This window comes from Aphis gossypii, chromosome 1 (genome assembly GCF_020184175.1).
Source record: "Aphis gossypii isolate Hap1 chromosome 1, ASM2018417v2, whole genome shotgun sequence".
Classification (NCBI taxonomy): domain Eukaryota; kingdom Metazoa; phylum Arthropoda; class Insecta; order Hemiptera; family Aphididae; genus Aphis; species Aphis gossypii.
Window position 1 is genome coordinate 64,547,254 of NC_065530.1, and position 11,127 is coordinate 64,558,380.

At 25.0% G+C, this 11,127-nt stretch overlaps 1 long non-coding RNA gene across 1 annotated transcript; it reads left to right on the forward strand.

The window, feature by feature from the left end:
• On the forward strand, nucleotides 1-870 carry LOC126549258 (uncharacterized). Its single transcript, XR_007603408.1, has 3 exons — nucleotides 1-251; nucleotides 322-408; nucleotides 479-870. It is a non-coding gene; the product is annotated as an uncharacterized LOC126549258 (long non-coding RNA).
• Nucleotides 871-11,127: the final 10,257 nt, after the last annotated feature.

Below are 11,127 nucleotides of genomic sequence, written 5' to 3' on the forward strand. Positions count from 1 at the left end.
ATGTTAAAAAATAAAAATTAGTGAATAAAAATTATCTAATGATACTTATTACAAATTTTACTAAATTTAAGGACGAACATTTTATGAAAACAGTGAGTTTTCATAATGGTTATCCGTTTCATCGTTTCATGCCATTAATTTTATGTAGTAAATAATAATTATTAATTATATTTTATAACTCATCCTGCAAGACGTTGCCCGTATTAAATTAAATAACTCCAAAGGATTTACTCTCTTAAAGTTTGTTAAATGTAAATTACACATTAATAATTTAGGTAGTCTAAAATTATATGTAATTACAATAACTATTTTATCATACAGAAACCCTAATACCCTATTCAGACAAAAAGAAATATTCGTTTTTCTTGAGCCAATAAATTATTATGCAAGTCTTTCTACAAAATTTAAGTAATTATTGACTTCGTGGTGCACCAGTGCACCACATAGAAAATTGGATTACTTATATACACAATTTCAGAACTACGAATGCAAAATACTTGGCTGCTGTATATTGATTCCAGTTGAAAATATCTCTAGTCAAAAATATCTCCGATTTAAAATATCTCCAGTACGAAATCAGTAAAAAAGAAAAAAGTACAATGATTACGATGAATGATTGTTTAAAATAATAAGTCAATACAATGAAATTACATCTATGAAATATTTAGGGAGAATTGCCCACAATCTTGAATTTTAATTTTGTCTTATATCATGATTGGATTTTATATTTACCTATTTATTTAATTTTTTACATTACTCAATCGTGCCTTATTGTATACAGTCAATTATAATATAATTTATTTTGTATTTGTATTATTTTAAAAATTACATGTTATTATGATTACTATAACATATTTTTAAATATTTTCATGGGAGATATTTCCATTTGAAATATTTTAAATCGGAGATATTTTTACCGATCACCTGTATATTACTTATACACAATACACATAGTACACAACTATTACCTTTTAATATAGTTAGATTTTATGAGTTTATGACTCGTTTGATAGACAATTGCGTGTGAACAGAATTCATTATTTATAATGATTTAAGAACAATCTATAAAGATTATGTCCTAAAGGTATTATATTGGTTCGTGCCTGACGAGGCATTACCGATTTTAAAACTTTTAAGTTAAAATAATTTTACCTTTAATAAATTACAATATTTTAAATTTATTGTAAGAAGTCTATTCGATAAATTCTTATTACTCAATTAATTATTATGCAAAATGAAAATTGTATTAAATAAAAATATTTTGGAACACAAAAAGCAATTAATTTTTTAACACGGAAATAAAATATGAGAATTTAAAAGAAATAAGATACGACCTATTACCTGCTATAATTAGTTATACAACCCATTTTTTTTTATATTTAAAATCTTGGTCGTTCCTCGACTTCAGGAGTGTTGGTGATAGCTCTTGTAAATGGCTTAGTTGACTGTTCACGCCTAACCTATGTTTTTCTTCCACTTTTCTACCGTATAACGGAAAATTAGTTCAGATTTTGAATTACCATTTATTAGACTGGAAATGGAAGATTGAAGTCGGTTACTGTGGGTATAAGTGATATACCTATTGAGTTTCGGAAAGAGCGTTATTCGTACTAAAATAAAATTAGGAAGTTCATCAGTATGGGCATTTTTAATCGAATAAATATATAATTGATACCTGAGTGGACGCTGCAGCGTTCCTGCTTTCTGGTATCCCACTAGAGGCAAGATCAACCAAACTTTTTAGTAGCAACTGTTTTTTTTTAATCTTGAGTATACGTTGTACAAAAATAACAATTTAATGTTTCGATCAAATGGTATATTATCTATTTTTGTTTTGAATACGTTTTACTATAAAATATGTGTAATGATTATTTTTCCCGATACATTTTAATTATATTTTTAGTATGTTTGTAATAAAATTATTGCAAATGTTTAATAGTGTTGTCACAACCAACTATTACAACAATTTGAAAAGTCATTTTATTGTCTATTTAAACTTTGCCAATTTATTTGTCGACAGCCCTAGCTAATAAAAAATCGCCACTTTATAAAATTATGCACCAAAAAATAAAGTAATAATAATAATTTGACCTAAATCATGATATTAATATAGCTTAATTTTTATTTTAACTTTTAAAGCTTAAACTTAAACGAATCGTTTCAAATCATAATTTGCAAACTATTAAGTTTTATTTTCGTTTAACGTTATAATAACTACAATTAAAATTATTCATTAACTTATCTCGTAGCAGACTCGGTGGGATCGATAATCATATTATATTGTATTAATTAATTATTTTTCACCATAATATATCGATGATAAACGCAATCAGATTTTACACTTAAATCTAATTAATCGATTTTTACTATACGCACTCGTAATATTGACTGGTATTTAAATATTTAGTATATAAAGACACACAATACTGTAGTACTGGTTAGCTATGTAGATGTTTGAGCCAATATTGTGGATAATCAATGATGGTATAAATTGGTATTGTTTTATTGTCTATTTAAATAGATAATACACATATTATTAAACATTACAATGGTTTTTGTCTAAAAACGATAAGAATTAATCAGCAGGCCAATAGCTCTCAGGAACATTTTTATACCTACGCACAGTTCTATAACACATATCCAAATAGGTATAGAATATAGGTAGGTTGGTAGGTATATATAATATATATTATATGTTATCTATAACGTTCTTAAAGGACATAAAGTGGACACATTTTATAATAACACAAGTTTTATTTTTTAAATTTATACAACTAATGACAGCAACGATGCTCATGTGTAACGTATACCCATCAAACGTGAGTTGTTCAAAACACCATTTAAGTCCACATAATTAATATTATATACGCGTATTCGACTGCATCTGCAGCAACACGCATAATTGCGATATTTTCCCACTCCGGTTATAGCCTATACCTATATTAATTTTAATTATTTATATTGTGTTTTCAAGCACTTATGTAATACACAACATTTCGTACAACACATTATACAGTCCGTCTAAAAAAAAGACGTAAAATAATTTAACGCGTATCCACAATTAATAATAATAGTACAAAACCAAAATCACCACGCCCTAAATGCCGTATTTTACTTACAACTGCGTGTTTTATTCATTTATAAGTATAGTAGATGATTATTCGTGCTAAATAAATCTTATTAAGTTTTTTTAGATGTAAAAAATAATAAATTATACCTACTATTATGGTGTGTATTATAGAAGTTCAATATTTCCCAAAATTTAATTATTAAAAAAAAAAAAAAAAATAATAAATAAATTGGCATTTATAAAATACACAATATAATAACACGTAAGTTTACAATATATTGGAACCGTATGATTAAAATGTATTCACCGTTTAAGAATACATACATTTTGTTATTGTGATTATTTTTTTTATCTTGGAAAATCGATAGTACCTAAGTATATATATAGAATATTAACGATGTTGTATATTATTATTATTACTATTATTATTTATTAATCAGATGTATCCAGAAATTGTGCAGTACTGTAGTAATCCTGGGATTATAAATTATTGATACGATTTTGTTATTTTTTATAACAAGTTTAATAAGATGAGTATGTGACAATAAAAAAACTCACCATAAATTAATTTAAATTCATCTTCTATGTTACATATACTTTAAATCTTGGTTTAAAATCCATTGTTTAAAATACTCATAAAAAATTGTATTCTCGATTCCTATCACCGCCAGGTAAACGTAAGTTTGCAGTCTATAAATTTAAAATTATAATCTAAATATTCGAAATTTATTATCGATGTTATTTATATCTAGGTATCTCGGAGCTAGTTAAGTTTACCATGTAATGTTATCATAAAAAAAAAGGAAACTACTTTATAATGTAGGAAAATCTATACTATAAAAGCGAGTCCCGATTTTTTGTCACGCATACAAATGCACGACGTTAAACGTATCGTCACTAAATTTTTTACTGTTATACCTGACAGTTTTCCGGAGGTTTTAGTACCACTTTTGTTAGAGAATATGTAAAATATTTTGACATTTTCAGATTTTTACAGAAATATGTTATTTGTATCTAAACGCACTATTTGATGTGAAAACGAAACATATCTACGTGTTCCTATAGTAACAGTCTATAACATATAATAAAGTTATAATATAAAATACATATACGTCAAAATTCAAATTTCATCGGAGAGACACAAAGCTTTTTTGTGTAACTTATTATGTTCCCTTTTCGAAGTAGATGAAATAAAGATACACATACTGTTACTATAGGAACTCGTAGGTGTGTATCGTTTTTACACCAATTGAAACACCAGTGTGTTTAGATAAACATATTTCTGTAAAAATCTGAAAATTTCATAATATTTGATATGTTCGTGTTCCCTAACAAAAGTGCTGCTAAAACCTCCAGCGAACTATCAGGTGTGGATTTATATTCGTGACAAAAATCGGGACTTGCTTTTATAATATAAATTAGAATAATTGTTTAAAGCGTATAGTTAAACAATCATCCACGAATTACCTCAGAATGTGTATCTATGTAGAATCGACGATGAATCAATTATTATTATCGACATATATGAGATGGATGTGACAACGGCTCGGTACTATGAACTGTCCTGCGAGATTTAAAGTATAGATCACTGTGTTCTAACTACTACTGATATATTTAATCTTGCAGATAGTTGAGACTCGATTAATTAAGATAAGTTAAAACTCATCCAATAATAATAATAACCAATAGAAAAGTAGTATAGAAAGTAAGTAGTACGCTGATTGGCTATATGATGTGAAGACCCACAGAATGCCATGTCCAATGTTGTTTAATAATCATTATTATTGTTATTAATTTAACGACGTTATAAATATATAATATATTTCCCGGGTGTAAGAATAATGATATTAATGTCAGAAAAAAAAATATTTTTTTTCTATAAGTGTATTTATGAGAATTTGATGAAGCCCCACAATTTGCAAACAACTATCCACGGGGGTGGGACAAGTGGGTGACAGCTAGTTTAGTTAAATATATTAGTAAGTTTTTGGCTTGTGGTTATTGTTTATGTACCTAGTGATAATAGTGCTACAGTATAAAATAGGTACTATGTTACAAACGTAATTATATACTAAGAAAGTAATTTGAAATATCTTTAAAATTAATTTAAATGAGGTATTTGAGTAGTAAAATGCGGCATTACAATTTTTAAAACATAAAAAATAAACAAATGTATTTATTTATAAATAACTGAATTAAACCGTATTGCAAAATGATACAAAATAAACAATAAAATACACAGAAAAGGAAAAAATAAAAATAAAACTTCTATCAAATTGTGTTTCTAAACATTATAATATGAAATATTGTGTGACAATATAAGTACAATGACGATCAAATGATCTTTATGATATCATCTTTTTTATTGTATTTACTCATGTGTAGAATATAATATATAGCTATAAAATTTGAACCGTATTCCAATTAATTATAATTTATAATCAATATATTATTTTTATTTACTTATATTTGAAATTTTGTTATAGTGCATAAAAAAATAGCTGCGTACAACCGTTGGGTTAATGGCAGGGTGTATACGATTCAATGCGATAGTGATACGATAAAAAAAAAGCCACATAAATAAATGCATTGTACATCATAAATATCGGTGTATTACAACAAAATACTTACACAACGAGATAATTATATGCAATATAATAATGCAAAAGTAAGCGTGATAATATTGCGACGTTCGGTCTCTTTGTTGAAGCGGATGAAAATATAAACTATAATAAATACGTACACTACCCATACACAATGTATCAAGAATATCTGACGATTTTTTCATTGAAATTAAATTTAAATATTATCTCAGATCGTGATGATACATTTTATATAATTTTATTTTGCTATGTTTTATGGCATTAACTATACCAACATTCACACATCAAACTCACCTTGGTATTTATTTTGTAAACGGTCGTCGAACCGTTTATTATTAATTGAACTATACTAATGTAGTGACGAGGCTAATATGTGAATGCACTGAGGAAAGTTCAAAATTAGGAGAAATCGTTCATAATAAAAAATATATATTATTTTCTTTGTGCACAGTCTGTACGCTGGTCATATAGTAATATGTATCGTAGTAAATCATTAATCATTCGTTGTTGCAATGATCATAATCATCATCACATATTATAAAAATGTTAAAAGATTTTTTTTTTTTTGATCATAAAGATTAAACTGTGAAGTTTTTCTTTCGTTTAAAATCGCAGATGTGACAATTTAGTTAAAACGAGTAGCGTTGGATGATTTTTATTATTACCGATTTGACCGTGAAAAACTGTTTGCCTTTTTTCTTCAGGAAGTATAATATGATGGCCATATGTTACGAATTCTAAGCGAGTAAAGATGATTATTTTTAACACTCGGGCCTTTGTATAATGCCATAGCAAAAACAGCGATTATGTTATTAGAACAAATATATGCGCTCAAGTTTTAAAAATAACTAAATCTCAACGTAAAATTCTTACTTTCATATACTTGCGTATGGTTTTCTCGAATGAGTACAACAAACAGCATCAATAATATAAGTAGATTGTATATTATATACAAAACATTGAATGGAGAAGTAAAGTTTGTATATTTTTATTTCTAGTTAAAACTAGAATATAATTATATAAAACATTATAATATATTGTGAGATTTAGAGCAATTAGTTTTTACTATACTTTAGCACTGCAATGATAAATTCGCATGTGCAGTACACATTTTGAGTGAACGAAACGCATAAAACCTATTTATACCATTTACGTATACCAAAGCAATAAACGTCTTAAACATGTATAATAAATAATATTATTCTCTGCTTAAAATAAAAACTATTCCATTTCACTGTTACACGTGTAGGACATTGTTAAAATAAAAATTTTTAAAAAAAACGTAAACCAGCGTAGTGGTAGGTATAATATTGTATATATTTTATACGTGACACCCGTTATGAAACATTGACCCGCAGTTCGCCAATTTTGCTACCTATTATACCAAAACCTACAAAATAATAACTGCAAGCACCTTTACATAGATTTATTTTTCCTGATAATAGGTACGTAGAATGCGATAAAATATTTTTTATGACAAATTAGTTTTACTTTCATGATATCTTAATACTTAATAGTATTAATAGCCTTATAAAGTCCATTATTCGTGTATTCTGTTTTGCTTCAATGTTTCATCCAGTTCAGAGCAGAATTGCATACGTTATGAATCTGAAATAATAAATAGGGAGGTGAGACTAAAGAGAAATCTAAAGGCGTCAAAATAATACATCGTTTGATAGTTATAGATTTATAATTATAATATTATTTTGTATTATTATTATGTAGCCATCAACTATGACATTTCAAAATGTGATAACATTTCTTCTTGAGATATGGATTTTGAATGGACTGAAAGAAAAATAATATAATTGGCATTGGTTTAATAATTTAAAATTAAAACAAGGACGTTTAAGATTTTATGTAAATATTATTCAATGCTTACTATGCCGTATTTAATATAACCCTTCGTTGTGTTGAACAATATAGGTACTATAACAAAAAATATAGTTACAATTATATCATAATATTATTTTATGAACATAACCTATAATATAATTTAGGTATACGAATCAATCTGAGTTATCTATAATTTATACAAGTATAAATATTTAACTAAATACATTAATAGTTGATTGAGTCAATGTTAGTCGTTACACAATGAGTATTATCATGTGAATTATATATTTTTATTTTATTGTTCGAAAAATTTACAATCTATATTTATGAACACGATACCTATGTAAAAGTAATAGCTGTGCATATACATTTACATAATAATAAACAAACAAAATCATGTTACAAGGGAAGTCATCCAGCGCTGAAACCCTTTAATGGGTAATAATACATTGTTTATTTAATATTATTGTGTTAAAACTTTAAATACAATAAATACACATTAAAATATTCCTAAACAACCTACTGGAAAATATAATTGCACACCATACATTGCCAAAATCCATAGGCGCCAACTTCTACAGTGACATAGTCAATGTGCCATTTTTATTTTGTTTAAATGAATATATGACTTGTGAACATTAGTTTTATGATTTTATACGATACTAAATTAAGTTAATATTAAAATATTTATTGATCAGCCTTTTAAATAAAATACTAAAATATTATGTTTTTAAGGATATTTTAAAAATTGTTATGTTTTTGATACGTCAAAGTGGATTTTAACACTGTAAAAAATAATGTAATTAAAAAATTTGATTTTTATGTCATTAATGGTATACAAAAAGTTGCTTAAAATGACATGCATAAGTACGATGTATGCAATAATAATTAGTTACTTGTAAAAATGTAAAATATATTATAACAAAATACTAATGTATAATTTTTTTCAACATCGCCTTTAGGTGGTGCAGTAAAAATGCTTTGAATTTAAATAACTTAAACCGCAAGATAGTTTCTAGTAGAAAATTAAACATATTTGGTATTTCAAAGAATCAAATTTAAAATATTCTCAATAGTTAACGAAATCGTTTTTACGCAAAACCAGCTTTTGACCAAATCGATTTAATTTTTTTATTGTAATTCAAAAATTAATATCTGTAAATATTTAAATCTTCAACTAATCTTCTCATAAGCATAAACTAGACAAAAAATATTTTCAACATATTATATTGACTTAAACTATTGTGCTTGGTTTTATAGATATTTCTTATTTTCTATTTTTTTAGTTTGTATGGTAAAATATTTGCTTTTAATTAAAAATACTTTAAAACTTAAAACAAACTTGTTCCTCATAAGTAAAAATTAGATTTGTATATTCATACTGATATGACTGCGACTATATGCCAACTTAAAACGTGGGTGTTTCAAATCAAACTGATTGTATAGTCCAAATTTTATTTTGCATATTGATGGATGCATATTTGAAGAGTTATGACATATTTCATTATTAAAGCATATAATTTGCATGTTTAATACACTTTTAATAAATAAATTAACATTTTACTTTTTTCTCTGTCTTTTTTTGCAGTAAAAATGAAAATTATATTAATATACAATTAATTTTAAATAAATTATAACAGGAAATTTTGATAATCGAAAAATATTTATTGTTGTTTAATATCATAGTTTTACGTTTGAAATATACAGAATTCTGTCATGTACAACTGTATTGTAGAAGTTTGTGTGTAACACAGACACTGTATTAATAATAAATATGCAGCTATTAATAAAAATAAATATTTACATAGCTACTAACACGGTGTATGATGGATTTTTGATTAAACCTAGTTTACATGTCTTACCATGATAAATATGTTTGTTAATTGATATCGGATATTAAAATTTTTACATTTTTAATTTTGTGTACGGTCCAAAAAATATAAATAGTATTATTTATAATACTTTATAATTTATTATACCCTATTAATGTTTTAATATTTAGAAATTTATTTAAATTTGATGTATTTTATACTTTTTTTATTAAAATTCTAAAAACTTTCTAATAAATACAAATATAATTTTTTTCAAGTATTTATTTTATAAGGTACGTAAATGATTTTAAAATACAAATCTTATTTAAAAAATAATATTACTGAAATTTTTTTTAAAAAAAATGTAATATTTATTAAAATTTTTTTTTTTTTTTTTAATTTGGTATAATCTATGGTGGTATCTATTATAGTGCATATTTTGAAAGTTTTTGTGCATATTGGAGCATAATTTTACATTACTACATGTATAGTATATTTCCATCACATTTACATATAATTCCGGTTTCTACTCATAAATATTTTTATTTATAAATGAAAAACTCTAAAACATATTTTTTTATTTTTTTTAAAGCGTCTTAAGTCTACATTTTTATGAAATCCATCAAAATCACGAATATTTTTAAATTACTTTGTTGTTCAAATTTCAGACAATTATTAATTTTTAACAACTATAAAATTTTAAAATTTAATACAAGATTCCTCATACGTTTTTTTGCTGGAATTTAAAAATAATAATATTCTGGTCTTTAAGATTCACGTTCTTGAGGCAGTTAAAGCAACTGGCAACTTAAATGGGATGGCTGTCTAACCAAATCACCCAAATAATTCTTCACTTTTGAGTCCCTTACGAGTGAGTCTTCTAAGGCATCAGCTCTGATATACGATCCGTTTATTTTTTTTTTATACAAATACCCATTTATAATATATATGTATACAATTATATATATACTTGTCTATGCAATGACCAATCATGTTATTCATTCACTATATGTCAACGTTATTTTATCAATAAATTGTGTGAAAACTATTATAATATAATATCGAGTATGCTTTTAAGATTATTTCTCGTATTTAATGAATTGTCAAAAATGGTATAAAACTGATTTTAAAATGAATATCAAAATAAATCAATAAGTGATAAGCTATCATTGGTAACTGATGTGTAATTTAAAATAAATAATGAATACCACAGTGATTATAATTTATAATAAATTATCAAAAGTATTTAATTATTCATTTTTTTTACTTTCTTAAATTATCCTTAATTAATGCATAAAATATAATGTTTCATTTATCTATAATATAAATTATTCTTAAACTTTCACCATTTTTCTATTCATAAATTTTAAATTGAACTGAACAGGTAAAGATAATAATAATTTTACATCATTACGTTTTTTTTTTCTTTTGTAACTACTGGTATTAGTAGGTTAAATAGATTTTTAAACTTAGTCGTACCAACTTGAAACTTGAGTTCTATTAATTATAAACTTAGTACGATAAGTGTAAATGTTTATAGATTACATTTTTTTTGAAATACCAATTGAAAATTATGATGAAACCTGTTAGTCTGAAGTGTGCCATATAAGAAAAAAATCAGTTTGAAAATAGCCTTTAAATTTCCAACATAGTTACCTACGTAGATCTATATAAAAAAAATTAAAAGAAACTACATAATATTATATATATTAGTTTACAATATTGTCAAAAACAATATTTTATCATTTGTCAACCTAAAGCATACATGATCGAAAAAAAATAGATTTTTACATTATAAATTTGTTAT